Consider the following 12,854-nt stretch of genomic DNA (forward strand, 5'->3'; position numbering starts at 1 on the left):
ATAAAATATGGTGATTAGTAAAGGAATTTTGGGGCACCTAAGTGGTGCAGTGAATAGAGTACTAGACCTGGAGTCAGGAAGACTCATCTTTGTGAGTTCAAATCTGGCCTCAGATATTTACTAGCTTAGTGACCCTGGGCATGTCACTTAACCCTGTTTGCCTCAGTTTCTGTATCTATAAAATGAGCTGGAGAAGTAAATGGCAAACAACTCCAGTGCCTTTGTCAAGAAAACACCAAATGGGGTCACAAAGAAAAGTTGAACATGACTGGAAAACAACTGAACAACAAAACAAATTTTGAAGTTCATGAATACTTGAGGGAGATGACATGGTCATTGATGTGCCGAGCTCTGTAACTGATGTGGAATTAAGTAGATCATGGGAATTTAGTAAATTGAGGAACTGGGACATTGGGGTACTTAAGCTATATATGTGTGTGTATGTGTGTGTGTGTATATATATATATATACACACACACATACACACACACACACACACACATATATATGTATATACATATATACATATACATACATATATATATATATATATATATATATATATATATATATATATATATGTTCTATTATCATTAGGGCAAGGGATGAGAAACAAGGAAGGAGATGCAATGAAATTCTTAAAAAGTCTGTATACAACAGCTACCAGGTCTGGATGGAGTGGTAACTGTTAATAATGTGAACTTCAAAGACAGAAAAGTTTAGTAGAGGTGATCGAAGGAAGGCATGGAAGTGGCAGTGAGGAGTATGCCCTTGCAACCAGTGAGGTGGGCTATATGAGAGAAAGTATAATTAGTATTGGAAATGGCATTGAGGAAAACAGTTTCATCAAGACACAGCCGAGTCTCACTGAGTAGCAGAAGATGGAAGGAGCGAGGAAAGAAAACAAGTTAAGATGAAAAGAAGTTTAAATATGGAGCAGGTATTCTAGAGGGCATGTGAAAAGAGTGGGCAGATCCAGACATGATGAGGTAAGGTTGAGGTGGATAGGTGTAGGGGAGCATTCAAGGATAGGAGTACAGTTTTTACACATCAGTATCTAGGAATTCAGAATCACTAGGATGGGATGAGTGTGAAGGGAGAAAATTATGCTAACCATTGAGCAGTAAATCCAAGCATGTTAGCAATCATAGGAGAGAAGTTTTTTGAGGGAGGTATGACATTAGACTATTCAAGTTTTCCTTTCAGGTTCAGCTTCCTGTCAGATTAAGTATGTCTTAAGAGATATGAGAGGACCTTCTTCAGAGGCACAAGTGCATGAAGGCATGGAAGCCATGTCAGAATGCCAGTATGCCTTGCTTATTCTAGAGAAGACCTGGGGGGAGGGGGAAGAGATGTACGACATGCTGCCCACAGGGCTGCTGCCTCTGGAGAAGGTTCTGGGGCAGGGGACTACTGGAGTTGGCAATGGCCAGTGCTACTTTTTGGAGCAGGAGAAAGGTTGGGAAGCTGGCAGGGGCACTAGGGGCTTTGCTGTCTGAGTCCTGCCCTGGAAGTAGTCCAGCTCAAGACCAAAAGAATTCACTATCTTTTGCTACAATATCCTGTGCGTGTGTATACATACATGTACATATATACACACATCCATATACACACATATAGATATATACGTACGTGTGTATGTATGTATCTATGTGTGTGTGTGTGTGTGTGCGTGTGTGTGTGAGTGTGTGTGTATGATCTAGCTTGCATCTCCTGCCCCTCAATCTCTCCTGTCCTGCCTACTTTTCTAGCCTTCCCTTCTCTTGTGTCCTGTGGAAGTTTTGTTTTATTATTGGCAAATCCTTTGTATACTCCTCAACTTTTCCCCCAAGCATTATGGAAAACTATTGACCTGGCTTTCGATAAATGCAACATCGTCATCATACATATGTGTGTATGTATGTATGTATGTGTGCATGTATGTATGTGTGTGTTTATGTGCGTGTACATGTGGGTTTGTGTGTGTGTGTATACAATTAAAGTTTGCTAAGCACCTCAAGTTATTCACTCATTTCATGCTCACAACAGCTTTGGGAGGTAGGTGCTTTCAATATCCTTATTTTGCAGATGAGAAAATTGAGGCATGGAGAAGTTTAAGTGATTTGTTGTTACTGTGTTTGTCCTTCATTCTCGAAGAAGACCATGACATCAGGGAAAAGTGATTTGTCCAGAGTCATGAAGGCAGTAAATATCTGAGGCAGGATTCAAATTCAGGTCTTCCTGACTCCAAATCTAGCACTCCATCTACTGTGCCACCTGGCTACCCCTTCCCCAGAAAGCCTTCTGTAACAAAGTCTGATTCTGTTTCTGGTTTTCCCAATGAAGGATTATTTATTGCTTCATAGTACAATTTAAAGTGCTACTATCTTACGGAACATCCTCTTTCTCAGTTCATGATATTCCCTCATACCACCTCCTCCATGTTCTCAAAGCCATCTCGCACCACCTTCAAGACACGATGATACTTTTAAATGTCTTCGGCACCTGGTTCACCATTTTTCTTGTTCTACTTCTTTACCATCAGGCTAGAGCATTCATCATAGAAATAAATAACCCATGTGATACCCTGGCTCTGAGAATTTCCCAACCTCATAAAATCCAATTATTTATATTTCCAATCTACTTCATCTATTCATTGACTAGATTGATTCTTGGCAGATGTCACTTGAAATTACTTTGTATCTGAAATTTTGACCTCTGCTCTTTCTTCTGATTGACAGCTTCTTTAAATTTCTCTCCTATGTTCTCACAACTCATGAAATCACTTTTTTGTCTTCATAGGAAAAGTTTGTTCATTCAACTCTTCAAGATTCTACCACTCCACCCCATTCTACACCTTTCTGGTTTTACTAGTCTCATTCTCCAGACTTGACTCCTTGGTGTAAGCATTCCAATAGTGTTCTCTTTAGTAATTGTCCTTTGCTCCCCTCCCCATCACTCCTGAACATCTTTGGTAATTGTTTTGATAATATTTAACACTGTGGGTGACACTCATTATTTTGAGTTTGTACTGGTGAGGGGGTGTGACTGGCAATGGGTTCTCACCTATGTGTCATTCTCACCTCCCCCCTCCCACTCTTACTCTCACTTCCCCCACATATCCAGTCAGTTGATAAACCTTGTCATTTCTACCTCCACATCTTTCAGATCCCTCTGCTTCTTTCCACCCACTCAGCCTCCTCCCTAGTTTGGGCCTTCATCACCTCTTGCCTGGATGATTATAATAGCCTCCTACTTAGCTCTCCTGATTCAAGTATCTCTCTACCTCAATTGGTCCTCTGTACAACTGCCAAAATGATTTTCCTTAAGTATAGGTTCAGTCATTTCACTCCCCTTCTTAATAAATGCAGGTGGTTCCCTGTTACCTCTAGGATCAAATATAAATTCCCCTGTTTAATGTTAAATCCTTTATAACCTGCCCCAACACACCTCTCATACATTATTGCCATCCATATACCCTACAATCCAGTCAAACTGACCTTATTATTCCTCATATACAGCAATTCCTGTCCCATCTGCTTGTCTTTGCACTGACTGGTCCCCATTCCTGAAATATACATCTTCATCACCTTAGGAAAGACACTTTTCTAGTTCCTTCATGTCATTGGTCACTCTTTTATCTCATTAGATTACTCTTCTTCTTCTTCTTCTTCCTGTCTTCTAAATTTGGGAGTTGGGCAAGTTTGTCCTTGGCACTCTTAATTCTCTATATTATCTTCTCGAATGAGACGATTTATTTTTATGATTTCAATCATTGTCTTTGTGTAGACAAATTTCCATTCTCTCCAGATCTAACTTCTCTTCAAATCTATAGTCCACTATTTAATTTTAGAGGGATGTCTTGCTTTTAGTTCAAACTCAGTATGTTTAAATTGAACCCACCCTGGCTCACCAGTGAACCATATCTTCCCTATTTTAATGACATCTTTATTTTTCAGTGCTTTTTGGTTTAAAAAGATGACACTACTTCTTACTAAAAGAAATACTATCATTTTCTCTTCAATAGTAACCATGCTCAATAACCCAGGAGTCACCACTAACATGTCCCTTGCCCTCACATGCACTCAATCCCCCTATACAGCTGATTTTACACACAGTAGCTATAGTCTGTGCCTTCTTTTCCATTCTCATTGTCATGGTCTTTTTTCGAGAATGAAGGACAAACAAGACCCCCTTAGTTCAGGCACTTTTTACCCAAATTATTTTAACACTACCCCCTCCACCATTTAATTGACTCTACTTTCCCTTCATCCTGTACATAGTATCCTGATAAATTTTTCTTAAAACATCATTTTAACATATCCCTCCCCTACTCAAAAACCTTAAATGTTAGCAGGACAATATGTAGGTGCCTCAGTCTGCAATTCAGGGTCCTCTGCAAACAAGCCTCAACTTCCCTATCATAGAAATCACAATAATAGAGCTGGAAGAGATGCAGCATAGTATCTAATTCAACTTTCTTGCCATAGTAGATGCTCAATAAGTGAGTAATTAAAAGAAATAGGATTAAAACCTCTCATTTTTACAAATGAGGAAGGTTGAGAACCAGACAGGTCATACAGCTTGTCTAAAGTCACAAAGGTAGTTAGTAGCATAGTGATTAGTACTACAACAAGTGATTAGAATCCGAGTCTCCTTACTCCCAACAGAGTACTACTGGCTATTAGCAGAGTAAGAAAACCAGGGCTAATAAGCCACTGAGGTGAGATACGTCAATGACTCTCCTCAAGGCTAGACTGCATTAGCCTCCTTCTCACTCTGAGAATGATACTATACAGAGATTGACTTTGTTTTGAGATTAATAGTGGTCTAGGGGAGACCCCTGCTTTCTGGAAGAATGGGACAGCTTATAGGGGGTAAAAGGGTCTGTGGCTCATTCCTGTCTTTCACTGTAAGTCCCTGTGCTATACAGTTCCTGAGAAAGCCTTACGTGTTAAATTTTGCTATGAATTGCCTATTGTCTTGAACGCTGAAGAGCTGTTATAAGTGGCTATAAAATAATGCCATTTTTTTCAGTCATTCAGCAAATATTTATTTACCACCTTCTGTGTGCAAAACACTGCTAGTCATTGGGATGTTCCTTCAATCCAAAAGTTTGTGATGTTGTTGAAAAGATAAGACATTATGTTACAAGTACAGTGAGTAGTATGTTTAAGAATTCAGGAAAGGCAAGATTACTTCCCTCAGGGATGATAAGAGAAGGCTTTGATTAGGAAGAAGTGCAGTTAGAATTTCAATAGACAGAATTGGTTGCTGGGGGTGGCAGTGGGGGTGGAGTGTGTATGGAGAAATGGGGTTCTAGGTGAAGAAAAGACTTGAGATGGGAAAGGACAGGATTTTCTGGGAATGGTAAGCAGTTTGACTTGCTTTGAACTCAGGGTTTTTGTAGGAGAACAGAGGGAGATAAGGCTGTGTCAGGGTCTCATGACCTCTGACTGCAAGTGTCCCATGACCTCTGACAGTAGACAATCCTGAGAGAATAGAGTATAAATAGTTCAGGAGATGTCAAGGACAGTTTGTTGCTGATTTTGTGGCACATTCATCACTAGCACAACTCTGCAATATTCTCTGTGCCCAAGATATCAGTCAATTCACAGCATGATCAACATACCAGACTTCTTAAGGAATAATACAATATAGAAGTAAGTAGGGAAAGATAGCCAGGGCAACAACCCCTCCCCCACAACTGTTCTGTTCTGCCTTAAAGACTTTTTTTTCCAGAAGATCATCATCAATTTGGCAGTTATGTAAGGCAAGCGTAGGAAAGGGGGAAGACTGATGAAGGGATTCCTTTTGGAGGATAGTATAAATCCAGGGAAGAGATGATGAGGGCCTGAATAGGGTAGAGGCTATGTGAGGTAAAGAAAAAGGAATGTATGTAAGAACTGTCTAAAAGGTAGGATATATAGAAAATATTCAAATATGACTCTGATAAACTCACACAAATGGAAGAATCATAGTTTCGGGTGTTTTTTTCAACAAAATTAGGAAAGTTTGGAGAAACAGTACATGCATTTGGAAATATAATGCTTCTGTTCTAAAAGTATGAGATGCTTCCAGGAAACGCAGGCATATTTGTCCCACAGGCAGAAGTGGTACAGGATTGGGGTTTGGAGTGAAAATAGGGCTGAATATGTAGATTTTGGATTTATCTATATAGAGATGATGAACCCACAGGAATTTATAAGGTAAGTGGATTATATTGAAAGAAGGCAGGCGGGGGGAGGGGGTGGGATGGGGAGCCAAGATGGCAGCAGGAAAGCAGGGACTTTCCTGAGCTCCCCCCCAGGTCCCTCCAAAAACCTATAAAAATGACTCTGAACAAATTCTAGAACTGCAGAACCCACAAAATAGCAGAGGGAAGCAGGGCTCCAGCCCAGGACAGCCTGGATGGTCACTGGGTAACGCCTATCCCACGGAACTGGGAGTGGAGCTGAGCAGAGCAGAGCCCAGCATGAGCCGCGCCTGAACCAACCAGACCTGGAGCCAAGCAGAACAGGCCCTAGCATCCTGAATCAGTGAGCTGTGGCAGTTACCAGACTTTTCAACCCACAAACACCAAAGAAAAACAGAGAAGGTTACTGGGAAAAGATGCAGGGACAGAGTGAAAGGAGTTTGCAGTTTGGCCACTGCCCAGGGAGCAGCAGAGATGGTGCAGAAATAGAACTACAGCTGCAGTTGCTTCCTGCCCCAGGCCCACCTGGTGGGAGGAATTAAGTGCCAGATCAGAGCAGGAGTGCAGAGCCTGCTTAAGACCTGAGTCTGGTCCTGGTTGGTGGTTCTTGGTGTGGAGGAGAGCTGGTGTGGCAGAGCTGGCTGTATAAATAGGTCTGAAAACAACAGCACATCCCCTAAGCTTGGAATGAAGTACCCTCAACTCTACAAGCAGTCATACCCCGATGAAAAACTCAAGGGTCAAGTAGTTGGCTGGGAACAAAACAGACTCAGATTCAGACTCAGACTTTGGAATCTTTCTTTGGTGACAAAGAAGACCAAAACATACTGCCAGAAGAAGTCAACAAAGTCAAAGAGTCTACATCAAAAGCCTCCAAGAAAAACATGAAATGGTCTCAGGCCACGGAAGAGATCAAAAAGGATTTGGAAAAGCAAGTTAGAGAAGTAGAGGAAAAATTGGGAAGAGAAATGAGAAGGATGCAAGAAAACCATGAAAAACAAGTCAATGACTGGCTAAAGGAGACACAAAAAATGCTGATGAAAACAACACCTTAAAAAATAGACTAACTCAAATGGCAAAAGAGCTCCAAAAAGCCAATGAGGAGAAGAATGCCTTGAAAGGCAGAATAAGCCAAATGGAAAAGGAGGTCCAAAAGACCACTGAAGAAAATACTAACTTAAAAATTAGATTGGAGTAAGTGGAAGCTAATGACTTTATGAGAAATCAAGATATTATAAAACAGAACCAAAGGAATGAAAAAGTGGAAGACAATGTGAAATATGTCCTTGGAAAAACCACTGACCTAGAAAATAGATCCAGGAGAGATAATTTAAAAATTATTGGACTACCTGAAAGCCATGATCAAAAAAAGAGCCTAGATATCATCTTTCAAGAAATTATCAAGGAGAACTGCCCTGATATTCTAGAGCCAGAGGGTAAAATAGAAATTGAAAGAATCCACAGATCGCCTCCTGTAAAAGATCCCAAAAAGAAAATTCCTCAGAATATTGTCACCAAATTCCAGAGCTCCTAGATCAAGGAGAAAATATTGCAAGCAGACAGAAAGAAACAATTTGTGTATTGTGGAAACACAATCAGAATCATCCAAGATCTAGCAGCTTCTACATTAAGAGATCAAGGGGCTTGGAATACGACATTCCAGTGGTCAGTGGAACTAGTATTAAAACCAAGAATCACCTACCCAGCAAAACTGAGTATCTTGCTCCAAGGCAAAATATGGATTTTCAATAAAATAGAGGACTTTAAAGCTTTCTCAGTGAAAAGATCAGAGCTGAATAGAAAATTTGACTTTCAAACACAAGAATCAAGAGAATCATGAAAAGGTAAACAAAAAAGAGAAATCACAAGGGACTTACTAATGTTGAACTGTTTTGTTTACATTCCTACATGGAAAGATGATGTGTATAATTCATGACACCTTTCTCAGTATTGGGATAGTTGAAGGGAATATAAATATATTACAGACAGAGGGCACAGGGTGAGTTGAATATGAAGGGATGATATCTAAAAAAAAAATCAAATTAAGGGATGAGAGGGGAATATATTGAGAGAGGGAGAAAGGGAGAGATAGAATGGGGTAAATTATCTCACATAAAAGTGGCAAGAAAAAGCAGTTTTATAGGAAGGGAAGAGGGGGCAGGTGAGGGAGAATGAGTGAATCTTGCTCTCTCATCAGATTTGACTTGAGGAGGGAATAACATGCACTCTCAATTGAGTATTTTACCCCACAGGAAAGAAGGAGGAAGAAGATAAAAAGGGGGGACAATAGAAGGGAGGGCAGACACAGGGAGGAGGTAATCAAAAACCAACACTTTTGAAAAGGGACAGGGCAAAGAGAGAAAATTCAATAAAGGGGGATAGGTTAGGAAGGAGCAAAATATAGCTAAGTCTTTCACAACATGAGTATTGTGGAAGGGTTTTACATAATGATATGCATGTGGCCTATGTTGAATTGCTTGCCTTCTTAGGGAGGGTAGGTGGGGAGGGAAGAGGGGAGAGAATTTGGAACTCAAAGTTTTAAAAACAGACGTTCAAAAACAAAAAAGAAAAGTTTTTGCATGCAACTAGGAAATAAGATACACAGGCAATGGGGCACAGAAATTTATCTTGCCCTACAAGAAAGTAAGGGAAAAGGGGATGGGAGGGGAGTGGGCTGACAGAAGGGAGGGCTGACTGGGGAATGGGGCAACCAGAATATATGCCATCTTGGAGTGGGTGGGAGGGTAGAAATGGGAGAAAACTTGTAATTCAAACTCTTGTGAAAATCAATGCTGAAAACTAAATGTATTAAATAAATTAAAAAATATATCCAAAAAACTTAAAAAAAAAAAAGAAAGAAAGAAGAAGGCCCAGGATAGAGCTTCAGATGAGTTAGAGATGAGGAGAGGGGTGGAGAGAAAGTTTCTGATCCAGAAAACAGACTAAGAAGGAATATTCAGACATGTAGGTGGAGAGCTGAGAGAGAGATATCATGGCAGCCAAATGTGGTGTTTAGTAGGTTTGTTCAACTATGTCATAGGCTGCAGGTGGTTAAATAGAATGAGGACTGAGAAAACACTAAGGGATTTAGCAATTAAGAGATTTTCAGTAATCTCAAAGATAGTAGCTTCAGGCCAGTAGTTGAGTAAAAAGCAAAATGCAAGGGGTAGAAAGAAGAAGAGCCAAGTGGAAGCAGTTGGCAGAGTCTACACTGTCTAGTGTAGGCCACCTTTTCTGGGAGTTTGAGCGTGAAAAGGAGAGGAATAGGGAATGATATCTTGAGAGAATGGTGAGCGGATCCTTGAATTTGATACATAGTCCATGAATCATAACAATTTTTCTGGCATAGCTTTTGAGAACCTAGGGTTGCCTCTATGCCCTGACAGGACATAAGAATAAGCTTTTAGTGGGGCAAGGTAGCTATGCATTTAAGGTGATAGACATCAAATGATTATGCTCTTCATGCCTGGGTTTGAAGCTTATTGATTTAGCCTTTCTGAAAAAAATCTCATAAATAAATAATAGCAGAAATTCTGAGGATTACAGAATTTTATGCTAAAACATCCTTTCTGTGTTTCTATTTTTGTGTGAATAACTACTTTATTTTTAGAGCTATACCCATTGCAGGTACTCAATAAATGCTTCTTGTGCTAGTGACCAAAAATAGATGGCTGAATTTATAGAAAGGATGCCTTTATCACCTACTGCAAGCAAAACATTTTTTCTGGACATTATGAGGTATATGAAGAAGAATAAGTATGATTATTTAACTACAAAAAGTTTATTATGTAGTTTGGGGGATGACATGTACACCAATAACAATTGAAATACAATAAAGGTGGTAATATTTAGGAGTTCAGAAGAGGCAAGATCACTTCCCTCGGAGATAAGGCAAAGCCTCACATTAGATAAAAGAAAGAAAGATTTCAACAGGCAGAGAAAGGAGAAGGAATGTTATAGAAAGAGTAACCACAATAATGAAGTGTTTGATGTTTTGAAGTATTTCTGAGTCACTCAACATGAGCATACTTTTGCTTCGATTACCTCTTCAAATACTTATGTCACAATGACAATAAATTATTTGAACATCAATTATTCATAGTGAGTTGACCAAATTTTAAAAAGAAAACTCTCAATTTGATAGCTAAGAAATCTCACTTTACCCAAATCATTAAATTGAGTTTGGAACATCCTGTACTTTCACTCTGTTGGTTTGAATTAATGTCCTTGACCCTGTTGCATTTTTGTTCTTTTCCCATTGTTGTGGGTTTTTTTTTTCCAATTAACTAAAACAAATATCAATCTTGAAAAATGAATTCTTAGGCCCAACTGTACCAGGTGCAGCCTCCTCATGCCTGAGGTGAAAGTGAAGACACAGGGGCTGGATGTGGACCTGGTTGAAATAGAAAACAGCATTATAGAATTATGTTATCAATTCCCTCATGGGATCACATATCAAGTTATTCAGAATGAGACTCCTCATATAGAAGCCCAATACAAGGAAATGACTATCAATAGACCCTTATCTATAGCCCTCTGTATAGAATAAAAGAATCTCAGAATACTGGCAAAATGAAGGGACCAGAAAACCAAGAAAAGCTAGTGTACCAAAACCACAAAAGTTGCCAAAAACAAAGGTGTCTGGAGTAGAGGTATTTGATATGAAAATAACTTGCTATTAACAGAAATCAACCAAATACTAAAAAATTTGGAGAATAAAAAGCTTATCTAAGCTATTAAATCTATGGCAACCTCAAAAAAGAAGGTTTTATGTATAATTTATGTGTAATTTATAACCTGATTGATCAGCAACTGGTGGAACCTAGTATAGTGACTAAGATTTTGATCTGAATGTACAGAAGTAATAAACCACCAGTGTTTTAAATTCTTACAAAGCAAGGCAAAAACAGCTAGAGAGAGCCAACACAATCCCGTGATTCAAAGAGACAGTTCATTTAAAGTATGGAAATATATTTGTAAACCAGACATTAGTGAGGGAGAGTTGTTCGTGGAAGATACTGAAACAATTTTGAACACACTCATTTATGATGGCAAAGTAGAAATGACTATCATAGCTCTAAGACAAGGTATGGTTGGCTGTGTTGATGGACATATGAAACTGTACAGAGCTATTGGTCCAATTGTATAGCCTACTGGATTTATACTAAGCACCTTGTAGACTCTGTCTGACTTTTGATGACTGTCATGAGGATGATGAGATTATATTTATATGACAGAGTGGCTAGAATTTTAATAGCAAAGTATGTAGTCTATTCACATTTTACAAATACAGGAAGCAAATGAAGTCACTTTGAAAGCCAAGAATGGCCTTTATTGTGAAGTATTGTAGTTGGTTAAAAGCAAACTTTGCTAAAAGGGATATAGACTTCCTGCTGTGAAAAACATATTTGTATTTATAAAGATTCAAAATTCTGATATATATCAATGAGTGGGCCAAAAAGTACACGAGGCAGCTGTTGAAGATGAATAGTGAAGCTATTCCTCCTATTAATAAAGGACAGTGAAAATATAAGGTGTCACCTACCAAGCTGTCAAGAGGGATTATTTTTGAATGGTTGTTCAGAAGAAAATAAGCTACAAGATAATTCTAACATTTGCCAAGGACAGAAGAAAGAAAGGGAACTTGAAATTTCACCTTCCTATATTGTCACTAGAGACAAGGAATTTTGAGCTCACTAATACAGATATTGTGAAAAAGCATTATATCTGGTTCACTACCACCATGATCATTTTCCCTTCATCAATAAAGCATGATGTTGAAAGCTTCTGGATGAGAAGGCTTAAAGGTGTAGAAGCAACAACAGCAAGGACATTGAATGCCGACTAGGTGGATGTGTGGAAAGGTTAAGCATTGCCCCCCACCCCCATACACTCTTTATTCTCACATAATGGAATTAAAAAGTATTTGCTAATGACTTACTATCTGGCAAGAACAATGCCAGATTCTGAGGACACAAAGAGAGAAGGGAGATGGTTTCTGCCTTCAAGGAGCTTATGTTATAATTTGGGTAGAAAACACACAAGGGATGATGCAGCTTCATGGCAGATATAAAGGCCTTGGGTCCAGCTGACAAAGCAGCTGGGCCGATGGTAAGGCTCTGTGGACCTTGAGGACTAGTGGCAGGGCAGACCGTCCTCAACCAATGACCATTGGGAAACGGGTAATGGGGTGGTCCCAAGGGTCAAAGTAGAGTGTCTGAGCCAACACGGGGATGAGGGTAAATAGGAGCAGGTCAGAATCGAGCTGGAAGTAGACATCCATTGCCCCATAGGAGCCTGGTAACTGCATATTAGGGATTAAATTGGGGATAGGGAAAGGTTCCCCAAGGCCAATTCATGCTGGTCGCTGTAGGTACCTCTTAGGGGACTGAGGCAAATGAGGGTAAAAATCCTCCTTTCCCTGTCATGGTGGCTGATAGCATTGGTCCATTCTCAGGCCATGCTGTTGTTGAGCCGGGCTAGAGAAGTAGTCTAACAGAAAAAAGAAAACTTCAAGCCAAAATAATGACAATTACCAAGGTATATGTTTTTTTTTTTCAGTGTACAAATGTTAATTACTATTCTTGTTTAATAAAATTATTAGTTTCATTAAAAAAAGAAAAATTAATTTGTCCTTGGAAAAAAATCTTATTCTGGATTTTGTGTGTGTGTGTGTGTG

At 39.4% G+C, this 12,854-nt stretch overlaps 1 pseudogene; it reads left to right on the forward strand.

Moving 5' to 3' along the window:
* Positions 1-10,526: 10,526 nt before the first annotated feature.
* Positions 10,527-11,429, forward strand: LOC118849137 (annotated as a pseudogene).
* Positions 11,430-12,854: the final 1,425 nt, after the last annotated feature.

The sequence above is a fragment of the Trichosurus vulpecula genome, chromosome 4, assembly GCF_011100635.1.
Source record: "Trichosurus vulpecula isolate mTriVul1 chromosome 4, mTriVul1.pri, whole genome shotgun sequence".
Taxonomy (NCBI): domain Eukaryota; kingdom Metazoa; phylum Chordata; class Mammalia; order Diprotodontia; family Phalangeridae; genus Trichosurus; species Trichosurus vulpecula.